Source organism: Salmo salar, chromosome 21 (assembly GCF_965601325.2).
Source record: "Salmo salar chromosome 21, fSalSal1, whole genome shotgun sequence".
Lineage (NCBI taxonomy): Eukaryota > Metazoa > Chordata > Actinopteri > Salmoniformes > Salmonidae > Salmo > Salmo salar.
In genome coordinates this window covers 37,642,501-37,669,048 of record NC_138311.1, presented here as the reverse complement: position 1 = coordinate 37,669,048, position 26,548 = coordinate 37,642,501, and the positions used below count along the sequence as shown (strand labels likewise).

At 45.6% G+C, this 26,548-nt stretch overlaps 1 protein-coding gene across 11 annotated transcripts in view; it reads right to left on the bottom strand.

Moving 5' to 3' along the window:
* LOC106582286 (uncharacterized) overlaps positions 1-26,548 on the bottom strand; it is a 181,524-nt gene that overhangs the window by 96,754 nt on the left and 58,222 nt on the right. For 10 of the 11 annotated variants that reach the window (XM_045704743.2, XM_082967159.1, XM_082967156.1 and 7 more), the window contains one exon: positions 12,877-13,012. The exons of the other annotated variant lie outside the window; for it this stretch is intronic. The gene's annotated coding sequence lies outside the window, so the exon portion shown is untranslated. The remainder of the gene's footprint in view (positions 1-12,876; positions 13,013-26,548) is intronic. 11 annotated transcript variants of the gene reach the window in all.

Here is a 26,548-nt window from a genome sequence, read left to right as displayed (position 1 = left end):
GAAAAAGAAAATATTGCAGGCAATCACAATGCTGTGCGATACAGGGAAAACATCCTCCTCCCTCATGTGGTAACCCTTCCTGCAGGCTCATCATGACATGACCCTCCAGCATGACAATACCACCAGCCATACTGCTCGTTCTGTGCGTGATTTCCTACAAGAAAGAAATGTCAGTGTTCTGCCATGGCCAGCAAAGAGCCCGGATCTCAATCCCATTGAGCACGTCTGGGACCTGTTGAATCAGAGGGTGAGGGCTAGGGCCATTCCCTCCAGAAATGTCCGGGAACTTGCAGGTGCCTTGGTGGAAGAGTGGGGTAACATCTCACAGCAAGAACTGGCAAGTCTGGTGCAGTCCATGAGGAGGAGATGCACTGCAGTACTTAACGCAGCTGGTGGCCACACCAGATACTGAGTGTTACTTTTGATTTTGACCCCCCTTTGTTCAGGGAAACATTATTCGATTTCTGTTAGTCACATGTCTGTGGAACTTGTTCAGTTTATGTCTCAGTTGTTGAATCTTGTTATGTTCATACAAATATTTACACATGTTAAGTTTGCTGAAAAAAAATGCAGTTGACAGTGAGAGGACGTTTCCTTTTTTGCTGAGTTTAGTTGTCCACATATTCTAAGTCAGAACTGTCCAGAGTGGTGATGCAAGTCGGGCGGGCGGGTGCGGGCATTGATCGGTTGAAGAGCATGCATTTAGTTTTACTTGCATTTAAGAGCAGTTGGAGGTCACGGAAGGAGTGTTGTATGGCATTGAAGCTCGTTTGGAGGTTTGTTAACACAGTGTCCAAAGGAGGGGCAGATGTATACAGAATTGTGTCATCTGCAAAGAGGTGGATCAGAGAATCACCTGCAGCAAGAGTGACATCATTGATATATGCAGAGAAAAGAATCGGCCCGAGAATTGAACCTTATGGCACCCCCATAGAGACTGCCAGAGGTCCTGACAACAGGCCCTCCAATTTGACACACTGAACTCTACCTGAGAAGTAGTTGGTGAACCAGGCGAAGCAGTCATTTGAGAAACCAAGGCTTTTGAGTCTGCCGATAAGAATGCGGTGATTGACAGAGTCGAAAGCCTTGGCCAGGTCGATGAAGACGGCTGCACAGTATTGTCTTTTATCGATGGCGTTTATGATATCGTTTAGGACCTTGAGCATGGCTGAGGTGCACCCATGACCAGCTCGGAAACCAGATTGCATAGCGGAGAAGGTACGGTTGGATTCTAAATGGTCGGTGATCTGTTTGTTAACTTGGCTTTCGAAGACTTTAGAAAGGCAGGGCAGGATAGATATAGGTCTGTGTCAGTTTGGGTCTAGAGTGTCTCCCACTTTGAAAAGGGGGATGACCGTGGCAGCTTTCCAATTTTTAGGGATCTCAGACGATATGATAGAGAGGTTGAACAGGCTAGTAATAGGGGTTGCAACAATTGCGGCAGATCATTTTAGAAAGTGAGGGTCCAGATTGTCTAGCCCAGCTGATTTGTAGGGATCCAGATTTTACAGCTCTTTCAGAACATCAGCTGTCTGGATTTGGGTGAAGGAGAAGCAGGGGGTGGCTTGGGCAAGTTGCTGTGGAGGGTGCAGAGCTGTTGGCCGGAGTAGGGGTAGCCAGGTGGAAAACATGGCCAGCCATAGAAAAATGCTTCTTTAAATCTACAATAATCAAGATTTTCTTGGTGGTGACAGTGTTTCCTAGCCTCAGTGCAGTGGGCAGCTGGGAGGAGGTGCTCTTATTCTCCATGGACTTTACAGTGTCTCAAAACTTTTTGGAGGTTGTGCTACAGGATGCAAATTTCTGTTTGAAAAAGCTAGCCTTAGCTTTCCTAACTGACTGTGTATATTGGTTCCTAACTTCCCTGAAAAGTTGCATTCGATGCTAATGCAGTATGCCACAGGATGTTTTTGTGCTGGTCAAGGGCAGTCAAGTCTGGAGTGAACCAAGGGCTATACCTGTTCTTAGTTCTACATTTTTTTGAATGGGGGCATGCTTATTTAAGATGGTGAGGAAAGCACATTTGAAGAATAACCAGGCATCCTCTGCTGACGGGATGAGGTCAATATCCTTCCGGATACCCGGGCCAGGTCGATTAGAAAGGCCTGCTCGCTGAAGTGTTTTAGGGAGCATTTGACAGTGATGAGGGGTCGTCGTTTGACCGGGGACCCATTACGGACGCAGGAAATGAGGCAGTGGTCGCTGCGATCCTGGTTGAAGACAGCAGATGTGTATTTAGAGGGCAGGTTGGTCAGGATGCTATCTATGAGGGTGCCCGTGTTTACGGATTTAGGGTTGTACCTGGTAGGTTCCTTGATTATTTGTGTGAGATTGAGGGCATCTAGCTTAGATTGTAGGACAGCCGGGGTGCTAAGCATATCCCAATTTAGATCACCTAACATTACGAACTCTGAAGATAAATGGGGGGAAATCAATTCATATATGGTGTCCAGGGCACTGAGGGGGGTCTATAGCAAGCGGCAACAGTGAGAGACTTATTTCTGGAAAGCTGTATTTTTAAAAGTAGAAGCTCAAACTGTTTGGGCACAGACCTGGATAGTATGACAGAACTTTGCAGGAGCTCTCTGCAGTAGATTGCAACTCCGCCCCCTTTGGCAATTCTATCTTGGCTGAAAATGTTGTAGTTGGGGCTGGAAATTTCAGAATTTTTGGTGTCCTTCCTAAGCCAGGATTCAGATACGGCTAGGACATCAGGGTTGGCGGAGTGTGCTAAAGCAGTGACTAAAACAAACTTAGGGAAGAGGCTTCTGATGTTAACATGCATGAAACCAAGGCTTTTACGGTTACAGAAGTCAACAAATGATAGCGCCTGGGGAATAGGAGTGGAACTGGGGGCTACAGGGCCTGGGTTAACCTCTACATCACCAGAGGAACAGAGGAGGAGTAGCATAAGGGTACGGCTAAAGGCTATAATAACTGGTTGTCTAGTGCGTTGGGAACAGCGAATAAAAGGAGCAGATTTCTGGGTGTGGTAAAATAGATTCAGGGCATAATGTACAGACAAGGGTATGGTAGGATGTGAGTACAGTGGAGGTAAACCTAGGCGTTGAGTGACAATGAGAGAGGTTTCGTCTCTGGAGGCACGAGTTAGGCCAGGTGAGGTCTCCGCATGTGTGTGGGGTGGGACAAAAGAGCTGTCTAAGGCACGTTGAGTGGGACTGGGGGCTCTACAGTGAAATAAAACAATAAGAACCAGCCGAGACAGCAGTAGACAAGGCATATTGACATTAGAGAGAGGCATAAAGCAATCACAGGTGTTGATCGGGAGAGCTAAGACAACAATGGGTAAATGGCAATGAATAGGCAGAGCGGGTCAGTTAGGTACATACAGGGCCTGAGTTTGAGGTGGGGCCGACAGATAAACAAAATGAGGTACCGTGTTATTGAAACAGTCCAGGGGGCATCAGCTGTGTACCCGAGTGATCATAGGGTCCAATGAACAGCAATAGGTGAGTCAGGGGGCCGTTCGGTAGTCACTAATACGCTAGGCGAGCGGGGGACACGGCGATCAGCGAGCTAGCGGGCCGGGGCTAGCAGATGGTTCTTCTGCGACATCGTAACAGAATAGCCTGTTGAGACCACATCGGGCGTTTACGTCGGCAGAAAAGTCACCATGGATCAGCGGGGCTCCGTGTCGACAATAAAGGGTCCAGGCCAATTGGCAATAGAGGTATTGTAGCCCTAGAATTTGCTGGTTTATGGGCCTAGCTCGAGGCTAGCTCTGGTGCTTGTTTCGGGACACAGGCATTAGCTAACAGTAGCCACTTGTTTGCAGCTAGCTAGCTCTGATGATCCGGTGTAATGATCCAGAGCAGCAGGAATCCGATGATGTGGAAGAGAGAAGCAATCCGATATGCTCTGGGTTGGTATCACGCTGTGCAGACTGGCAGGTATTGTCCAGGCTAAGGCTGGCTGGTATCCAAGCTAAAGGTGAAGACCGCTAGCCGTGGCTAACAAAGACTAGTAGCTAGTTAGCTGGCTAGCTCCTGATGGAAGTTCTGGGTATAAGGAATAAAAATAGATCCGTACCACATTGAGTGAGGCGGGTTGCAGGAAGGTATATTTAGTTCGTAGATAGAAAGTGAGATTAAAAACTGGCTATTTACACAGGATAAGACAAAGACAAACACACGTCCAACTGCTACGCCATCTTGGATATATCACTCATATCAATATCATTATCCCAGAAAGCTTAGACCCACTCCAATTTGCATACCGCACCAACAGATCCACAGATGATGCAATCTCTATTGCACTCCACACTGCCCTTTCACACCTAGACAAAAGGAACACCTATGTGAGAATGCTATTCATTGACTACAGCTCAGTGTTCAACACCATAGTGCCCTCAAAGCTCATCACTAAGCTAAGGACCCTGGGACTAAACACCTCCCTCTGCCACTGGATCCTTGACTTCCTGACGGGCCGCCCCCAGATGGTAAGGGTAGGTAACAACACATCCGCCATGCTGATCCTCAACATGGGGACCCCTCAGGGGTGCGTGCTCAGTCCCCTCCTGTATTCCCTGTTCACTCATGACTGCATGGCCAGGCACGACTCCAACACCATCATTAAGTTTGCTGATGAAACAACAGTGGTAGGCCTGATCACAGACAACGATGAGACAGCCTATAGGGAGGAGGTCAGAGACCTGACAGTGTGGTGCAAGGACAAGCACCTCTCCCTCAATGTGATCAAGACGAATGAGATGATTGTGGACTACAGGAAAAGGACCGAGCACACCCCCATTCTCATCGACGGGGCTGTTGGAGAGCTGGTTGTGAGCTTCAAATTTCTTGGCGTCCACATCAACAACAAACTAACATGGTCCAACACACCAAGACAATTGTGAAGAGCACACGACAAAACCTATTCCAACTCAAGAAACTGAAAAGATTTGGCATGGGTCCTCAGGTCCTCAAAAGGTTTTACAGCTGCACCATCGAGAACATCCTGACGGGATGCATCACTGCCTGGTATGGCAACTGCTCGGCCTCCGACCGCAAGGCACTACAGAGGTTAGTGCTTACAGCCCAGTACATCACCGGGGCCAAGCTTCCTGCCATCCAGGACCTCTATACCTGGCGGTGTCAGAGGAAGGCCCTAACAATTGTCAAAGACTTCAGCCACTCTAGTCATAGACTGTTCTCTCTGCTACCGCATGGCAAGCGGTACCGGAGCGCCAAATCTAGGTCCAAGAGGATTCTAAACAGCTTCTAACCCCAAGCCATAAGACTCCTGGTTGGGGTTACCCCCCTTTTCTACACTCCTGCTACTCTCTGTTATTATCTATGCATAGTCACTTTAATAACTCTACCTACATGTACATATTACCTCAATTACCTCGACACCAGTGCCCCCGCACATTGACTCTGTACCGGCACCCCTGTATATAGCCCCGCTATTGTTATTTACTGCTGCTCTTTACTTTTTGGCGGGGCATTTTCTTAAAACTGCATTGTTGGTTAAGGGCTTGTAAGTAAGAATTTCACTGTAAGGTCTACACCCTGTGACAAATACAATTTGATTTAACACACACACACGCACAAACGAACACACACACACAGGGACACAGGCACTCTCTCTCTCTCTCACACACACACACACACACACACACACACACACACACACACACACACACACACACACACACTGTGGTTGCGTAAGTATGTTTCTGGCTGGGACACACCGCCTGCCTGATGGCTGCTGCCGGTTGGGTTGAAAATGTTGTGTGTGTGTGTGTGTGTCTGTTAGTGAGCACAGGACAGGGAGCAGTGACCCCATGGTACCAGACAAACGCAAGCACACCACCAGATGACCACAGTCAGAGCACACACACACGTTTTAAACCAACCGGCAGCATCGAAAGCAGCCCTCAGGCAGGCAGTGTGTGTGTGTGTATGTGTGTGTGGACGTGTTTAACTATTCTTGTAGTAAACAAACAAATATTTGACCAACTGGGGACATTTTGTTAGTCCCTACAAAGTCAAATGCTATTTCTAGGAGGTTTAGGGTTAAGATTAGAATACGTGTTAGGGTTACAATTAGGTTTATGGTTAGGAGCTAGGGTTAGTTTTAGGTTTAGGAGCTAGGGTTAGGTTTTAGGTTAGGAGCTAGGGTTAGTTTTAGGTTTAGGGTTAGGAGCTAGGGTTAGTTTTAGGTTTAGGAGCTAGGGTTAGGTTTTTGGGTTAAGTTTAGGCTAAGGAGCTAGGGTTAGTTTTAGTGTTAGGAGCTAGGGTTAGGTAAAATAGGATTTTGAATGGGACTGAATTGTGCGTCCCCACAAGGTTAGCCGTACAAGACTGTGTGTGTGTGTGTGTGTGTGTGTGTGTGTGTGGTGTGTGTGCGTGCGTGCGTGCGTGCGTGCGTGTGTGTGTGTGTCAGAGGCAACCAAGAGCAGGAACCCAGACTTCATCAAAGAAATTGGAAATACAGGCATTGTCCTCCTACAAGAAACATGGTATAGAGGAGACTGATCCACTGGTTGCCCTTTAGATTACAGGGAGCTGGTCATCCCATCCACTAAACTACCAGTGTGAAACAGGAAAGAGACTGAGTGGGTATGTTCATTTGGTATAGAGCAGACCTAACCCACTCTATTAAATTAGTCAAAACAGGAACATTTTACATCTAGCTGGAAATGAATAAGAAAATTATCTCCACAGATAACATTGTGCAACCTATATAGCCCCAATAGAATCCTCATACTTTAATGATGACAGCTTCTCCATCCTAGAGGGGGAGATCAACCATTTCCAGGCCCAGGGACATGTACTAGTCTGTGGCGACCTAAATGTCAGAACAGGACAAGAACATGACACTCTCAGCACACAAGGAGACAGAACAGCGAAACAACATTTGAGGTTACACCAACAGAAAAAACACCCTAATCTGTGAGGTGTAAGGCTGGTTGAGAGCTCCATTAGAAGCATTAGACCAGAACCTTGATACTGTTTGAAGTCTAAGTTTGAACATTAGTCATGAAGCTTAGGCTGGTTGAACCTGCCAGTAGCATATGCTTGTCTCAAAGATTAAGCCATGCAAGTCTAAGTACAGTTGGCTGTTACAGTGAAACTGCGAATGGCTCATTAAATAAAATAAATGATACATTTTAATTTGGAAGAGACAGCTTTTTAAACCAACATGGCTCATTTTAAATAGTGTCTACAATGTAAAAACGATGACAAAACAACTAACAAAAACGGGTCACAATTGCAGCTCTGTCACACGCTGGATCTGTACATAGTCAATGGTAGGCTTCGAGGGGACTCCTATGGCAGGTACACATGTGGCTCATCTCTTGTCAGTAGTACTGTAGACCACTTTATCACTGACCTCAACCCAGAGTCTCTTAGAGCATTCACAGTCAGTCCACTGACACCTCTATGTAACGGCTGTCTTCTGTGGAAATGGACCAAGGTGCAGCAGGTTGCGTGTTCATCATGATAATTTATTAAATAAACGTGAACACGGGAAAACCAATAAACAAAAGAGAACGACAGACCGACAGTTTTACAGGCTAAGTACTTACATACAGCAGTGCAAAATCAACTACCCACAAAACCAAGTGACAAACATACTCCTACATATATGACTCCCAATCAGGAACAACGATCCCCAGCTGTTCCTGATCAGGAGTCACAAGACCAACACAGAACACAAGACTGCCACGTCCTGACCCCAAAACTACAACAACAGCTCCATCTGCTGGTCAGGACGTGACAGTACCCCCCCCTCAAGGTGCAGACCCCGGAATGCACCTAACAACGAAAAAACACCAACAAACAAAATCCCCAACAAAACCCATAAACAATAACCCCTAAACAATAAGGGAGGGAAGGGAGGGTGGCTGCCGTCACCGACGGCACTGTGCTACACCCTCCCTCCCCAACCCACCTATCCTGGAGGTGGCTCCGGTGCAGGACGTGGACCCTGCTCCACCCTCGGCGTCGCCCACTTTGGTGGAGCCGATAGCTGCACCAGGCAGACGGACCCCTCGAGCCGGGCCGGAGGACAGGAGGGCCCCTCGGGCCGGGCGGGGGGCAGGAGGGCCCCTCGGGCCGGGCCGGGGGGCAGGAGGGCCCCTCGGGCCGGGCCGGGGGGCAGGAGGGCCCCTCGGGCCGGGCCGGGGAGCAGGAGGGCCCCTCGGGCCGGAGAGCAGGAGGGCCCCTCGGGCCGGGCCGGAAGGCATGCGGGCCACTCGGGCCGGGCCGGAAGGCATGCGGGCCACTCGGGCCGGGCCGGAAGGCATGCGGGCCACTCGGGCCGGGCCGGAAGGCATGCGGGCCACTCGGGCCGGGCCGGAAGGCATGCGGGCCACTCGGGCTGGGCCGGAAGGCATGCGGGCCACTCGGGCTGGACCGGAGGGCAGGAGGACCCCTCGGGCTGGACCGGAGGGCAGGAGGACCACTCGGGCTGATCCTGACAGGCCGGGCACCCTGGCAGATCAGGGCAGGCGGGCCACCCTGGCAGAACAGGGCAGTCCGGCCACCCTGGCAGAACAGGGCAGTCCGGCCACCCTGGCAGAACAGGGCAGTCCGGCCACCCTGGCAGAACAGGGCAGTCCGGCCACCCTGGCAGAACAGGGCAGTCCGGCCACCCTGGCAGAACAGGGCAGTCCGGCCACCCTGGCAGAACAGGGCAGTCCGGCCACCCTGGCAGAACAGGGCAGTCCGGCCACCCTGGCAGAACAGGGCAGTCCGGCCACCCTGGCAGAACAGGGCAGTCCGGCCACCCTGGCAGAACAGGGCAGTCCGGCCACCCTGGCAGAACAGGGCAGTCCGGCCACCCTGGCAGAACAGGGCAGTCCGGCCACTCCGGCAGAACAGGGCAGTCCGGCCACTCCGGCAGAACAGGGCAGTCCGGCCACTCCGGCAGAACAGGGCAGTCCGGCCACTCCGGCAGAACAGGGCAGTCCGGCCACTCCGGCAGAACAGGGCAGTCCGGCCACTCCGGCAGTTCAGCGCAGTCCGGCCACTCCGGCAGTTCAGCGCAGTCCGGCCACTCCGGCAGTTCAGCGCAGTCCGGCCACTCCGGCAGTTCAGCGCAGTCCGGCCACTCCGGCAGTTCAGCGCAGTCCGGCCACTCCGGCAGTTCAGCGCAGTCCGGCCACTCCGGCAGTTCAGCGCAGTCCGGCCACTCCGGCAGTTCAGCGCAGTCCGGCCACTCCGGCAGTTCAGCGCAGTCCGGCCACTCCGGCGACTGTTGACTGGCGGGCAGCTCCGACGACTGTTGACTGGCGGGCAGCTCCGACGACTGTTGACTGGCGGGCAGCTCCGACGACTGTTGACTGGCGGGCAGCTCCGACGACTGTTGACTGGCGGGCAGCTCCGACGACTGTTGACTGGCGGGCAGCTCCGACGACTGTTGACTGGCGGGCAGCTCCGACGACTGTTGACTGGCGGGCAACTCTGGTGACTGTTGACTGGCGGGCAGCTCTGATGACGACTGTTGACTCCTGATGCGTGGGGCAGGTATTGGACGTACCAGCCTGGAGACACGCACCTCCATGCTAGTGTGTCTAGCGGGAAACACCGGACCGAAAGGGCGCACTGGCGGTCTTGAGTGCAGGGTTGGCATCACCCCTTCCGGCTCGATGCTCCCCTTGCCCTGGCACCTGCGGGGCGCTGGTACTGGGCGCACTGGGCTGTGCGTCCGTATAGGCGAGATGGTGCGCACCTCAGCGTAACATGACGCCCTCCACCTCGTACGCACCGCCCTGTAGTCACGGGTAGCTGGCTTACGGCTCTTCCCTGGCCTGGCCAAACTACCCGTGTGCCCCCCCCAAAAAAAATCTTGGGGCTGCCTCTCGGGTTCCCTTAGCTCCCTTAACTTGTCCGCCCAGAATTTTCTTTCGTCCTGCCAGGTCCATTCTTCCATTTCCTTCTCCTGTGGCTTCCTCCTCTTCTGCTGCTTGGTCCTTTGGTGGTGGGTAGTTCTGTAACGGCTGTCTTCTGTGGAAATGGACCAAGGTGCAGCAGGTTGCGTGTTCATCATGATAATTTATTAAATAAACGTGAACACGGGAAAACCAATAAACAAAAGAGAACGACAGACCGACAGTTTTACAGGCTAAGTACTTACATACAGCAGTGCAAAATCAACTACCCACAAAACCAAGTGACAAACATACTCCTACATATATGACTCCCAATCAGGAACAACGATCCCCAGCTGTTCCTGATCAGGAGTCACAAGACCAACACAGAACACAAGACTGCCACGTCCTGACCCCAAAACTACAACAACAGCTCCATCTGCTGGTCAGGACGTGACACTCTATCAGATCACAGCAGAATCACACTCTACTTTAACATAGCTTTGCTCAATCATTAGGCATCAAAGCCAAAGGAACTGAATAATATTAAGAAATTCTATAGATGGAAGGAAAGTATTGTGTAAATCTACCAAAAAACTATTAGGCAACAACAAATTCAATCCGTTTCTAAACAATTTCCTGAACAAAATGTTTCACTGTAATAGTGAAGGTGTAAACTTAGCAGTAGAAAACCTAAACAGTATATTTGACCTCTCAAATTAACAACAATGACAAATGGTTTAATGAAGAATGCAAAAACCTAAGAAAGAAATTGAGAAACCTATCTGACAAAAAACACAGAGACCCAGAAAACCTGAGTGTACGCTTTCACTATGGTGAATCACTAAAACAATACAGAAATACAAGGAACAGCACGTCAGAAATCAGCTCAATGTAATTGAAGAATCCATATAATCTAACCACTTCTGGGAAAATTGGAAAACTCTAAACAAACAACACGAAAAGTTATCTATCCACAATGGAGATGTATGGATAAACCACTTCTCCAATCTTTTTGGCTCTATAACAAAGAACAAACAGAAAAAACATATACATGATCAAATACAAATCTTAGAATCAACTATTAAAGACTACCAGAATCCACTGGATTCTCCAATCACATTGAATGAACTACAGGACAAAATACAAACCCTCCAACCCAAAAAGGCCTATGGGGTTGATGGTATCCTAAATCAAATTATAAAATATACAGACCACAAATTCCAATTGGCTATACTTAAACTTTTTTACATCATCCTCAGCTCTGGCATTATCATTAACAGCAGACTTGTACATTTCCTCAGCGAAAACAATGTACTGAGCAAATGGCAAATTGTCTTTTTACCAAATTATCATACAACAGACCACGTATTCACCCTGCACACCCTAATTGACAAACAAACAAACCAAAACAAAGGTAAAGTCTTCTCATGCTTTGTTGATTTCAAAAAAGCTTTCGACTCAATTTAGCACGAGGGCCTGCTATACAAATTGATGGAAAATGGTGTTGGGGGAAAAACATACGACGTTATAAAATCCAAACATATTGGGTGAAATAACAGTGTGCAATCACAGCAGCAAGATCTGTGACCTGTTGCCACAAGAAAAGAGCAACCAGTGAAGAACAAACAACATTTTAAGTACCACCTATGTTTATGTTTATTTATTTTCCCGTTAGTACTTTAACTATTTGCACATCATACATACAAATAAGTTGAGACACACACACACACACACACACACTCGCTCGCTCTCTCTCCCTCTCTCACACACACACACACACTCACCAACACAAACACAAACACTCTTGGGGAGCTTGGGGTAGTATGTAGCTGGTTTGGTCTTTCAGCGAGACAGAGGCAGGGCCTTCAAAGTGATGACTGAAGGGGGTAGAGAAAGAGATGGAGTATGTCTGCCCTCTGTCACCCTGCTAAAGTCTGCTCTGTGTGGGTGGGAACTGAGGGGAACTGCTCTAAAGTCTTTCTGCACACATTATCACAGCTGGATGTCTACCCATCAGAGACGGTTGTGCTGGCCATCAGAGTACAGCCCATGCATGCACACACACACCGACAAGTGAAAGTGTGCGTGCACACACACACACACACACACACACACACTGTACATATACACAGACGCACACACAAACACACACACATACTGTACACACACAGACGCATATTCACACACACATACGGTACATATACACAGACGCACACACAAACACACATTCACACACACGAGCGAGCGCACACACACACTCACTTAAACGTACCCACACAAACACACACAAAGACTAACAAACACAAGCAAGCACAGAGCTAAGCAGAAAATGCCAGCCTGTGCCTAAGCTAGAATAACAAAGAGAGAGGGAGAGAGGGAGAGAGGGAGAGAGTGTACATAATGGTATTTTGTTTTGTTTAGGTTTCATGGTCGTGCGTCACATTAATTTTCTCTGGTAGAGCAGCTCTTTTCTTCTCTTCCCTCCTACACTCGGCACACACGTGGCTCCTAGCATTGGGAAGGCAACAGAAACAACCGACACTCACACATACATACATCCACCCACCCACATACACCCACCCACACACAGCCAGAGACACGCAGCCAAAAACTCACAGCCATTTGTCTCTCTCTCTCTGTCCCTCTCTATGTCTGTCCCTCTCTATGTCTGTCCCTCTCTATGTCTGTCCCTCTCTATGTCTGTCCCTCTCCCTCTCTCTGTCCCTCTCCCTCTCTCTCTGTCCCTGTCCCTCTCTCTCTCTGTCCCTCTCTCTCTCTGTCCCTCTCTCTCTCTGTCCCTCTCTCTCTGTCCCTCTCTCTCTGTCCCTCTCTCTCTCTGTCCCTCTCTCTCTCTGTCCCTCTCTATGTCTCTCTTTCTCTCTCTTTCTCTCCCTGTCCCCCCCTCTCTCTTTCTCTCTCTCTCTGTCCCTCTCTCTATTTCTTTGTTTGTGTGTGTCTTTTCCTCTTTCTCCTCTCTGATCATCTCAATTAAAGACTGTGGAAACCATTGAGCAGCAGCGTACAGCTTGGTCTACCTGGTAAGGCAGTGTGGGACTCGAGGTGGTGAGTCGAGGTCGGTGCAGACAGAGGCCTCTTATCTTCAGAAGTGCGGTACGGGACAGGACAGAGATGACCAAGGAAAGACGATACCAAGGGACAACCTAGTCACACCTGGAAAGGAGAAAGGGTGAATAAGTTTACTTAAGACTGGGACTAATATACTACGGTACACAGACACTCAAGCACTGTATCGACAGTGAAGTGTGTACATTTACAAACAGAGAGAAAGAGAGGAGGAGAGATGGGGAATGAAAGGGAGAGAGAGAAAAAAAAAAGAGAACGAACAAGGTTCTAATCCAAAAGATTCCCCCTTATTGACTACAGTCCAGAAACCTTGTGTTTGTTTATTTCATATCTTGGCAAAATATTTATTTCCCTCCCAGAAGTTAGAAAGAAACAAACAGTAGATTTGATCATGAGCATGAATACAGTGACTGTTTCTTCAGCCAGCCCAGATGGTCATGAGCGTGTATCACTGTGACTGTTTCTTCAGCCAGCCCAGTTGATCATGAGCATGAATTACAGTGACTGTTTCTTCAGCAAGCCCAGATGGTCATGAGCGTGTATCACTGTGACTGTTTCTTCAGCCAGCCCAGTTGATCATGAGCATGAATTACAGTGACTGTTTCTTCAGCCAGCCCAGATGGTCATGAGCGTGTATCACTGTGACTGTTTCTTCAGCCAGCCCAGATGGTCATGAGTGTGTATCACTGTGACTGTTTCTTTAGCCAGCCCAGTTGATCATGAGCGTGTATTACTGTGACTGTTTCTTCAGCCAGCCCAGTTGATCATGAGCATGAATTACTGTCACGCCCTGATCTGTTTCACCTGTCTTTGTGCTTGTCTCCATCCCCCCTCCAGGTGTCGCCCATCTTCCCCATTACCCCCTGTGTATTTATATCTGGGTTCTCCATTTGTCTGCTGCCAGTTCATTTTGTTTGTGAAACCTAGCAGCATTTGTTCCCCTGCTCCTGTCTGTTTCTTGCTCCTGTTTTCTAGTCCTTCCCGGTTTAGACCGTTCTGCCTTCCCTGACCCTGAGACTGCCTGCCGTTCTGGACCCTTTGCACCCTCTCTGGATTATTGACCCCTGCCTGCCCTGACCCTGAGACTGCCTGCCGTTCTGGACCCTTTGCATCGCCTCTGGATTATTGACCCCTGCCTGCCTTTGTTTGACCTGTCGTTTGCCTGCCCCTGTTTTTGAAATGAACTTTTGTTTCTTAGACACTGACTGCATCTGGGTCATACCTAAAACGTGATAATTACAGTGACAGTTTCTTCAGCCACCCCAGTTCCCTGGTGGCATGTTGTGTTGTGTGGGTTGTCGTCTGGTACTGTCGTGTCTGTAGTGTCTTGTTAAAACCAACCAGCTAATGCAGGGAGAGATAGACAGTAGGTAACTGATGCACACACACACACACGCACACACACGCACACACACGCACACACACGCACACACACACACACACACACACCATGAAGAACTTGAGATCGTGCCTGCAGCAACACAGTACCAGTAAAGGAAACAGACACCATTTACAGTACAATAGGTGAGTGTCTGAAGTTATATCATGGATGGGAACTATAAAGAAATATGCTGTTTGTGCCTACATATACATACACCTGTTACACCCTCGACAACTGTGATTATTATTATTTGACCATGCTGGTCATTTATGAACATTTGAACATCTTGGCCATGTTCTGTTATAATCTCCACCCGGCACAGCCAGAAGAGGACTGGCCACCCCTCAAAGCCTGGTTCCTCTCTAGGTTTCTTCCTAGGTTTTGGCCTTTCTAGGGAGTTTTTCCTAGCCACCATGCTTCTACACCTGCATTGCTTGCTGTTTGGGGTTTTAGGCTGGGTTTCTGTACAGCACTTTGAGATATCAGCTGATGTAAGAAGGGCTATATAAATAAATGTGATTTGATTTGATTTGATATAGACTGAGACTGGATAGTGTGATCGTGTAAGTGTGATGCGTAACCTTGGCCGAGACCTGAAGACTTACATTATCTCCCTGAGTTAAAGGCATAAGCTGAGTGGGCTAACACAGTCTTGTGGCAGGCAGTAGTCGAACCTAGTTGGTAACACCCTGTTATGTGGTTACTCTGTTTCATAACAGTGCTTTGGTTTAAGGTCCATAGTTAGCTTTCTTACCCAGAACCCTCTCGGTCTAGCACCATGCTCTAACTCACTGAGTTCATCAATACCAATCCCATCCCCTCTGAGAGACAGCCATCCTATCCTACGCCAGGATCCTAGACAGTACGGGAGACTGGCCCATCCTCAGTCCCATCCTCTCCCACTTCACATGGACACACACACAAACAAACAGAGAGAGGATGGACCTGGGTTCCATCCCGTCACAAGGACCATCAAAATGGTTCTGGATGAGAGAGAGCCAAGCCATAAAGTCCAGGAGCTTACAGCAGGACAAAGTGGGGATAAAGTAAACATAGAACACCAGCAACGCGCATAAGCACTGAGTCATACAGTCATGAACAGACTCTCAGACAGACAATATGTTCACTGAGCAAACCCACAGCTAGCTACACACAGTAAATTACACATAACCCACTCCAGGCGTTGTGGGTTCTTGGTAATGTAATAGACTCAGCTCAGCCTGGTCCCTATTTCTGCTGTCTTGCCAACTCCTTTTGTCTGCTAAAGACCCCAGCAATAGCCTGTGTTCTTTCTCTCTCTCTCTCTCTCTCTCTCTCTCTCTCTCTCTCTCTCTCTCTCTCTCTCTCTCTCTCTCTCTCTCGTCAGGATGTCATTATGTGAGTTTCAGAGTGTGCAGCATCTAAATGAGCCTCTCTACTCTGACCACTCGGGGTGTGGCTCGGTTGTTTTGTGTGTGTTTTTGGTTTTACTATCCTTGTGGGGACCAGAAGTCCTCACAAGGATAGCCAAACAAGGAAAATGTGGATAAGTGGGGACATTTCACCGGACCTCACAGGGGAAATTGCTATTTTAGGCTTATGGGTTAGGTTTAGAGAAAGGGTTAGAATTAGGGTTAAGTTTACAGATAGGGTTAGAATTAGGGTTAAGTTTACAGATAGGGTTAGAATTAGGGTTAGAAGTAGGGTTAGGTTTAGAGATAGGGTTAGAATTAGGGTTAAGTTTACAGATAGGGTTAGAAGTAGAGATAGTGTTAGAATTAGGGTTAGAAGTAGGGTTAGGGTTAGGATTAGGGTTAGAAGTAGAGTTAGGTTTAGAGATAGGGTTAGAAGTAGGGTTAGGTTTGGGAAAATAAGATTTTGAATGGGAATGAATTGTTAGGATAGTAAAACAAACGTGTGTGTGTGTGTGTTGACTCATCCCTTTAGCAGTGTATCTTGCAGTAGGAATAAGGCAGATGGTTGTTAGCATACACCCAGCATCACCCTGTGAACTGCTGTCTCACCCTCCTCTCTACTGCAGTGATCTTACATACGCTACTCTGAGGGACACACTCACACTCTGTTTGCCAGGTCTTTACGTGCCAGGCGACATGCGTTTCCCTCATACACTCGTCCTCGCTTTCATCCTGAGAGATCATACACACAGCTTACACAGGGTTTCCCAATGTCAGTCCTGTACCCCCCCGGGTGCACATGTAGGTTGTTGCACTAGCACTACACAGCAGATTCATATGATCAAAGCTTGATGAGTTGGTTATTTGAATCGGCTGTGTAGTACTAGGGCAAAAATGTGCACCCAGGTGGTGCCCCAGGACCGAGTTTGGGAAACACTGGTTTAAACGACATACGTTCCTATTTAAATGTAATAAAAATGTGTCATTCAGGCTTTCATGTGAACAGCTGCCAACACGTCCTACAGTATAGTAGAACATGCTATAGTTAATACAATGGGGACAACTAGCATAACATCTCATGCTTGGCTGTTTTTCTGTGATATAAAAGGTAACGGTAATGTAGGTACTGTTGTGTTAGTGCTCTACTGCAGTTTATGAATATAAAAAAGGTTAAAAGATCATAAGGGAGTGCTTTTACAGGGCTTGCCCTTGTTGTACTGGCCACATCTCCACTGAGTCCTTTAATGTTAGCTACATGCTATTGCCAGTAGTGCCGCATCCCAGGGGGAGTAGTGTTGGTGGTGGTACTGGCCTCACTCCCCCCCTATCTGAGCTCTCTACTACAGCCCTCATCCTCCACATACAAAACCTGTTCTGCCAGTCACATTCTGTTAAAGGTCCCTAAAGCACACACATCCCTGGGTCACTCGTCTTTTCAGTTCGCTGCAGCTAGCGACTGGAACGAGCTGCAACAAACACTCAAACTGGACAGTTTTATCTCAGTCTCTTCATTCAAAGACTCAATCATGGACACTCTTACTGACAGTTGTGGCTGCTTTGCGTGATGTATTGTTGTCTCCTTATTGCCCTTCGTGCTGTTGTCTGTGCCTAATAATATTTGTACCATGTTTAGTGCTGTATTTTTTTTATCCCAGCCCCCGTCCCCGCAGGAGGCCTTTTGCCTTCTGGTAGGCTGTCATTGTAAATAAGAATTTGCTCTTAATGGACTTACCTAGTTAAATAAAGGTTAAATAAAAAATATAAACATTTGAAATGGTGGTGATGGTGGTTTGTAGTGGAAGTAGTGCGGTTGCTACAGTTTCTGAGAAAAGGAGCAACTTTTGCTCACTATTACAGTTTCTAACCAGACTCCATGAGGAGGGGACAGCGGAAGTAGACATCCTTCTCCTTCCCTAACTTGAAGTTTCTATCTACCGCTGCCTTAACCTCATCCATAATTCACATAATGAACACCCACACATGCACTAACAAAAATACACACACACACTGCTTATCCCCCCAGGACCGCTTCTCCCAGCAGCCACCTGTCAGACCATGTAAAAAGCAGCACACAGGGGGGCCGAGGTTAAAGTGAACTTGCATTTTTTTTTTTTTCAGGAAATCTCAGGGCTCATGAATTTACAATGTGGCGGAGGAGGATAGGGATCTCTCTCTCTCTCTGAATAAAAGACAAATTGATCTTTCTTTGCCTTTGAACTGCAGAAAGAAACTTGTTTGCACTGTCAGACTCCTTAGTATGAATCTGAAGCACGTTGCCTTAGATGACTCCAAAACCTGATTAAAAGTTTGGCTGGTGTGTTTGTTTACTTAAGATATTTAATATTAAATGAGTAGGATATACTCTGTTTAGGTATTCCTATATGCTTAATTTAGAATTATTAATGTAACGTTAGTATTTCTACAAACATTGGGCTACATTAATAACACTAAATTAAGCACTTGGAATACCTATTTCTTAACTGCTCAACACAGAATAGCTGCATGTGCGCACTCCCTCAAATACTTGAGAAAATATTAGTTATATTTATTCAGCTTTGTTCAATTGTATTCTTCATACTATAAATAATATAAAATAATGCCACGGAATTCTAACCAGATCTTGTCTGCTAAATGAACTAGTGTAGCCCACAGCCATATGGCATAACCAGATCAGGGCCTAACATCAGGACAACTCAGAGTATGCTATTCTGTTCTTCTGAAATAGACTACATTTAGACTACATAGACTACATATCATGCTTCTTTAGACCTAAAATAAATCATGAATTTATTGTGATGGTGTAGGCTATATTACATGGATGTATTGAGATGGTGTAGGCTATATTACATGGATTTATTTGACTTTTTAAAATGTAGATGTTCCAAAGGTCTGCATCAGAAGCTTGTAGGCTATGTGTGAAGCCAGGAGATGTTTGGAAGACACATCAGGGATGCAACTGTGCGCAAAGATATTGGAAGAACTGTCCACATTTACTTTTCGTCAGCCAACAAGATGAGTAGGCCTAACGAACTCCGAAAGCACCAGCCTATACAAAAGTCGACCCATTCTATTCTGTGTGAGAAATAAATATTCCAAACATAGTCTGGGATAGTTGTGGGATGCGATAGATCCCAAATTAACACAACCTCTAGCATCAAAAAACATTTGTTACACAATGTGGCTGACGCAACAGATTAATTAAAAATGTTGATAAACTATTAGGCTATTTCTTCACATTATAAGCGCAGTTATGCGCACACGGCAGTAGATTATAAGCGTGAATGTTCCATTACCGGAAAACACCATTATCAGAATGTACTACAAATACAATTATGCATGTAATGCTTTTATTATAAAGGTGCCTTTTTATGGTGAAAATGATCTTCCTCAAAGTTGAAACTCCCGCGCTGCTTATGTATGCCAGTTAGGCTCTACACCCCTTGTAAAGCGGATTAATGTGCTTCATTTTAAGAAAGTATTTGGCCACTTTAGTTGTGATACAAACCTTATCAAAACATATAGGCCTATGGGCTAGGCTACATGAGGTTTGCAACTATGACTAGAAAAAGTTGCTGGGCATCATTCACAAGTGATAATACACTGCTCAAAAGAATAAAGGGAACACTTAAACAACACAATGTAACTACAAGTCAATCACAATTCTGTGAAATCAAACTGTCCACTTAGGAAGCAACACTGATTGACAATACATTTCACATGCTGTTGTGCAAATGGAATAGACAACAGGTGGAAATTATAGGCAATTAGCAAGACACCCCCAATAAAGGAGTGGTTCGGCAGGTGGTGACCACAGACCACTTCTTATGCGTCCTGGCTGATGTTTTGGTCACTTTTGAATGCTGGTGGTGCTTTCACTCTAGTGGTAGCATGAGACGGAGTCTACAACCCACACAAGTGGCTCAGGTAGTGCAGCTCATCCAGGATGGCACATCAATGCGAGCTGTGGCAAGAAGGTTTGCTGTGTCTGTCAGCGTAGTGTCCAGAGCATGGAGGCGCATCCAGGACACAGGCCAGTACATCAGGAGACGTGGAGGAGGCCGTAGGAGGGCAACAACCCAGCAGCAGGACCGCTACCTCCGCCTTTGTGCAAGGAGGAGCAGGAGGAGCACTGCCAGAGCCCTGCAAAATGACCTCCAGCAGGCCACAAATGTGCATGTGTCTGCTCAAACGGTCAGAAACAGACTCCATGAGGGTGGTATGAGGGCCCGACGTCCACAGGTGGGGGTTGTGCTTACAGCCCAACACCGTGCAGGACGTTTGGCATTTGCCATAGAACACCAAGATTGGCAAATTCGCCACTGGCGCCCTGTGCTCTTCACAGATGAAGCAGGTTCACACTGAGCACATGTGACAGACGTGACAGTCTGGAGACGCCGTGGAGAACGTTCTGCTGCCTGCAACATCCTCCAGCATGACCGGTTTGGCGGTGGGTCAGTCATGGTGTGGGGTGGCATTTCTTTGGGGGCTGCACAGCCCTCCATGTGCTCACCAGAGGTAGCCTGACTGCCATTAGGTACTGAGATGAGATCCTCAGACCCCTTGTGAGACCATATGCTGGTGCGGTTGGCCCTGGGTTTCTCCTAATGCAAGACAATGCTAGACCTCATGTGGCTGGAGTGTGTCAGCAGTTCCTGCAAGAGGAAGGCATTGATGCTATGGACTGGCCCGCCCATTCCCCAGACCTGAATCCAATTGAGCACATCTGGGACATCATGTCTCGCTCCATCCACCAATGCCACGTTGCACCACAGACTGTCCAGGAGTTGGCGGATGCTTTAGTCCAGGTCTGGGAGGAGATCCCTCAGGAGACCATCCGCCACCTCATCAGGAGCATGCCCAGGCGTTGTAGGGAGGTCATACAGGCACGTGGAGGCCACACACACTACTGAGCCTCATTTTGACATGTTTTAAGGACATTACATCAAAGTTGGATCAGCCTGTAGTGTGGTTTTCCACTTTAATTTTGAGTGTGACTCCAAATCCAGACCTCCATGGATTGATAAATTGGATTTCCATTGATTATTTTTGTGTGCTTTTGTTGTCAGCACATTCAACTATGTAAAGAAAAAAGTATTTAATAAGATTATTTCATTCATTCAGATCTAGGATGTGTTATTTTAGTGTTCCCTTTATTTTTTTGAGCAGTATATATAATTCACAAGTGATAGGCTAATATTTTCACCCATCAGACTATTCTTGATTTAATCTAAATAATATATATGTGTGAAATTTGTTTCGATTTAGAATGGACCATGTTCATGCACCTGTATCGATACAGGGGAAGCAGGAAAAAAATCTATGCACTTAAATAGCGAAAAGCGAATGAAGGACGCTTTTCCAGTGGTTGATTTTCATGCCAGTCATGTAGGCTATACTCCTGTTGTAAATATAATCAATGTGCTTAATATTAGGAAAGTTGAGAAATAAATATAGCAGGCCAGGCCTAGCCTATAGAAAGCTGATGGGATCCTCCTCTTTTTAATAGAGGCCATAACTCTGTTCTCACGCAATTGCATAGCCTATAGAAATGTTGCGTAACATTAGCTCATGGGCTCTCTATGATTACATTTGCATTGACGTCAGAGTGATTAGAGGGAAAATAGAGTGCTGAGTACCAGGCAGTTAGCTAGTTTGGTAGGCTACTAATGACCATGAGCAGCATCAGAGATTGGAGAAGCCTAATTACCATGGCTAAATGGTCAAGTGGAATCTTACTGCCTTTCATGACTCGTGACCGCCGGTGTGGCGGCAATACGGTCACCGCAACAGCCCTAGTCACATGTGCCGAATACAACGGGTGTAGGCTTTACCATGGAATGCTTCCCAACGATGCAGAGTTAAAAAAAATATAGTAAAAAGAACAATAGTAACACAAGAGGAATAAAATACACAAGAATGGAGCTATATACAGGGAGTACCAAATCAATGTGCAAGGGTATGACGTATGGTAAAGTGACTAGGCATCAGGATAGATAATAATAAGAATAAAATAAATAACAGAGTAGTAGCAGCATATGATGAGTGTAAAAGTGTGTGTGTGTGTGTGTTAGTGTGGTGTTGGTATGCGTGTGTGTTGTGTGTGTGTGTGTATATGTGAATGTGTGTTGGTTTTGTGTGAGTGTCAGCGTACCGTGTGTGAGTTTGTATATAGTGTGTAAACAGTGCCTTTACAAAGTATTCAGACCCCTTGACTTATTCCACATTTTATTGTGTTACAACCATAATTGAAAATTGATTAAATAGATTATCGTGTCATCCATCTACACAAAATACCCCATAATGACAAAGAGAAAACATGTTTTTGGTTGTATTAAAAATGTAATACAGAAAAAAATAATTTACATACGTTTTCACTTCCCGGAGTCAATATATGTTAGAATCACCTTTGGCAGTGATTACAGCTGTACGTCTTTCTGGGTAATTCTCTAAGAGCTTTGCACATCTGGATTGTACAATATATTCCCATTTTTATTTTCAAAATACTTCAAGCTCTCTCAAATTGTTGGTTGATCATTGCTAGACAAAGATGTTCTTGTCTTGCCATAGATTTCCAATCATATTTAAGTAAAAACTGTAAATCGGCCACTCAAGAACATTCACTGTAGATTTGGCCTTATGTTTTAGGTTATTGTCCAGCAGAAAGGTTAATTCATCTCCCAGTGTCTGGTGGGAAACAGATTGAACCAGGTTTTCCTCTAGGATTTTGCCTGTGTAGCTCCATTCCATTTATTTTTATACGTAAAAAATCCCCAGTCCTTAACGATTATAAGCATACCCATAACATGATGCAACCACCACTATGCTTGAAAATATGATGAGTCGTACTCAGCAATGTGTTGTATTGGATTTGCCCCAAACATAACACTTTTTATTGAGGACAAAACGTTAACTGCTTTACCACATTTTTTGAAGTATTATTTTAGTGCATTGTTGCAAACAGGATGCTTGTTTTGTAATATTTATATTCTGTACAGGCTGCCTTCTTTTCACTCTGTCAATTAGATTAGTATTGTGGAGTAACTAGAATGTTGTTGATCCACAGCCATTAAACTCTGTAACTGTTTTAAAGTCATCATTGGCCTCATGGTGAAATCCCTGAGCGGTTGCCTTCCTCTCCAGCAACTGAGTTAGGAAGGACGCCTGTATCTTTGTAGCGACAGGGTATACTGATACACCATCCAAAGTGTAATTAATAACTTCACCATGCTCAAAGGGATATTCAATGTCTGCTTTTTGAATGTTTACCCATCTACCACACTCCAAAAAGCAAGTCCTTCAGGCTCTAGTTTTGTCTTATCTTGATTATTGCCCAGTCGTGGGGTCAAGTGCAGCAAGTAAAGACCTAGTTAAGCTGCAGCTGGCCAAAAACAGAGTGGCATGTCTTGTTCTTCATTGTAATCAGTGGGCTCATATAAATACTATGCATGCCAGTCTCTCTTGGTTAAGAGTTGAGGAGAGACTGACTGCATCACTTATTTTTATAAGAAACATTAATGTGTTGAAAATCCCAAATTGTTTGCATAGTCAATTTACACACAGCTCTGACACACACACTTACCCCACCAGACATGCCACCAGGGGTCTTTTCACAGTCCACAAATCCAGAAGAAATTCAAGCCTGTAATCGAACCCACAAATACTGACACTCCTGATACTCAACTAGTCTAAAGAAGGACAGTTTTATTGCTTCTTTAATCAGATCAACAGTTTTCAGCTGTGCTAACATAATTGCAAAAGGGTTTTCTAATGATCAATCAGCCTTTTAAAATGATAAACTTGGATTAGCTAACATGTGCCATTGGAACACAGGAGTGATGGTTGCTGATAATGGTCCTCTGTACGCATATGAAGATATTCCATAAAAGAATATGCCGTTTCCAGCTACAATAGTAATTTACAACATTAACAATGTCTACACTGTATTTCTGATCAATTTTATGTTATTTTAATGGACAAAAAATGAGCTTTTCTTTCAAAAACAAGGACATTTCTAAGTGACCCCAAACTTTTGAACGGTAGTGTATATAAAATAAATATGTAGTTCGGTCCTTGAGCTGTTGTTTATTAAGGTTCTGTATTATGTCATGATTCATGTTTTGTGTTGACCCCAAGGAGAATAACTGCTGCTCCTAATAAAATACAGAATAACAATAGGTGCCCTTAGCGAGGCCTTGGATAACCTACCTGGTCTTTGTGGTTGAATCTGCATTAGAAATTCACTGCTCGACTGAGGGACCATACAGATAATTGTATGTGTGGGGTACAGAGGTAGTCATTAAAAAATCAAGTTAAACACTACTATTGCACACAAAGTGAGTTCATGGAACTTATTATGTGACTTGTTAAGCAAATTTCTACTCCTAAACCTATTTAGGGTTGCCATAAGTAATTAGTTGAATACTTATTGACCCAAGACATTTAAGATTAATTTGTAAAAAAACGCTAAAACATAATTCTATTTTGACATTATATGGTATTGCTTGTAGGCCAGTGACAAAAAAAATCTCAATTTAATCAATATTAAATTCAGGATGTAACACAACAATATGTGGAAAAAGTTAAGGGGCGTGAATACTTTTTGAAGGCACTGTATTGTACTCTTGTGAGTGTGCATAGAGTCAGTGAAAAATAGGGTCAGTGCAGATAGTCCGGCTAACCATTAATTAACTATTTACCGTAGCAGTCTTATGGCCATTTAGAAGTCTTATGGCTTGGGGGTAGAAGCTGTCTCGGAGCCTGTTGGTCTGAGAGTCGATGCTACAGTACAATGTATGGCTCCGGTACCAATCTATGACTTGGGTGGCTGGAGTTTTTAGCAATTTTTCCAGGCCTTCCTCTGACACCGATTGATATAGAGGTCCTGGATGGCAGGGAGCTTGGCCCCAGTGATGTACTGAGCTGTCCACACCATCCTTTGTAGCGCTTTGCAGTCGAGGGTGGTGCATTTGTCATACCAATTGGTGATGCAACCAGTTAAGATGCTCTCGATGGTGCAGCTGTAGAACTTTTTGAGGATCTGAGGGACCATGCTAAATCTTTTCTGCCTCCTGAGGGGGAAGAGGCGCTTTCCAGCCCTCTTCACGACTGTGTGGGTGTGTGTGAAGCATGTTAAGTCCTTAGCAGTGGCAAGTATTCATGGATGCCAAGGGCCATCTATCTGATGCTGTCTGGTCCAAATGAGTATGACATTTTTGCCACACATAGCATAGAAGGCCAGGGAAGCTAGCATCTGGCCTCCCTTGACAAAAAATGTATAACAAATTTGCCAATAAACGTTGAGCTAAACTTTCAATGGTCCTTGAAAAAAAAAAAGTGTCAAGTGAAGCCAGCTTGGATTTGACGTCACTCTTATAAAATCCCATTGAGCGCATTGTCATTGACAGAAAAACTTGAATTGTTGCATCTCATTGTGTTGTTGTCCACATGTGGCTAGATAGCCAGCTAGCTAAAATTGGCTGTTTCCCAAATTAACCATAGATGGAGATAGGGATTTGGACTTGTGGTTTTACTTAATTCTCCATACTGACCAATGATTATAATGCTGATTCTGATCCAACCATTAATTCATACATTGTTGTAGAAAGCTAATGTTAAATAGCTAACATTGCACATGAATGGAAGTTACCAATTTTAATCACTTAATAATTCATAAACAAAATTGATATCAGTAAAATCAATATAACTAATTGGTAGGTCTACCATTACTTCTTTCGGTCACACTTTATTTGGATAGTATGGATTTTTAATCTATAGATGTCCTACAGATGGTCATACTATCAACAAACTGTTGATAAGCAACTGCTTGCTAAGGTTACAGTTAGCGTTAGGCTTGGGAATAAGGGTTATGGTTAAGTTTGGGTTAGGATAAGGGTTAGGGTTAGACCTTGGGTTAGGGTGTTAGTAGATAGTTAGTTGAAATGTTACTGACAGTCTGCTACCCTTGTTTCTTCTATGAACTTTCATTATCCTCCCTCCTCATGAACGAGAGAAATTATAAAGTATCTTAAAGATATGTGGATTGTCGTCTTGTGAAACAGTGGATGTAAAAAAATCGAGCTAGTTAAAGTATGTACTGCAAAATGTAAAGTACAATTGTGTAAGCTTGCCTTGCTGATATTTGCCATGCAATGGAGCTGAAGTAAGGTAGCTAGCTCTTTTCTTGCTTATTGTGTAGTGGAGGATAAAAATACTTGTATGCCTATGGATGTGTAGCTAGCTATGTAGCCGATCTGTGTATGGACCCTAAAACGTTTGATGTAAATATTAGTTCAGAACAGTGGTTTTAATTGCTTCCACCAATTAATCATTCATCCCCAAGAAATTGCAGAAATGTACTGTTACACACATGACTGTTACATGTCAATATTAGCTAGCTAGCTATGAACCTCAGCTATTATAGCCGGTTTAATTGACTTCAAGACACTCTGAATGGCATCAATGAAGCCTATGGTTTGAGTTGAATGGGTTCTTTTCAATAGAAATGCCCTTTACTCACAATGGCCATGGAGGGTGAGAAGACAGTCCTCCAGAACAACAGGTGCTTTCACGCAAGACTGTGTTGTACTCCTCAAAGCGAGCATAAAAGGTTTTATACTGAACAAAAATATAAACGCAACATGCTTCAATTTCTGAGTTACAGTTCATATGAGGAAATCAGTTAATTAAATTATATTCATTAGGCCCTAATCGATGGATTTCACATGACTGGGAATACCGATACACATCTGTTGCTCACAGATTTAAAAGAAATGGGCCTCAGGATCTTGTCAAGTTATTTCTGTGCATTCAAATTTCCATAAATAAAATACAATTGTGTTCGTTGTCCGT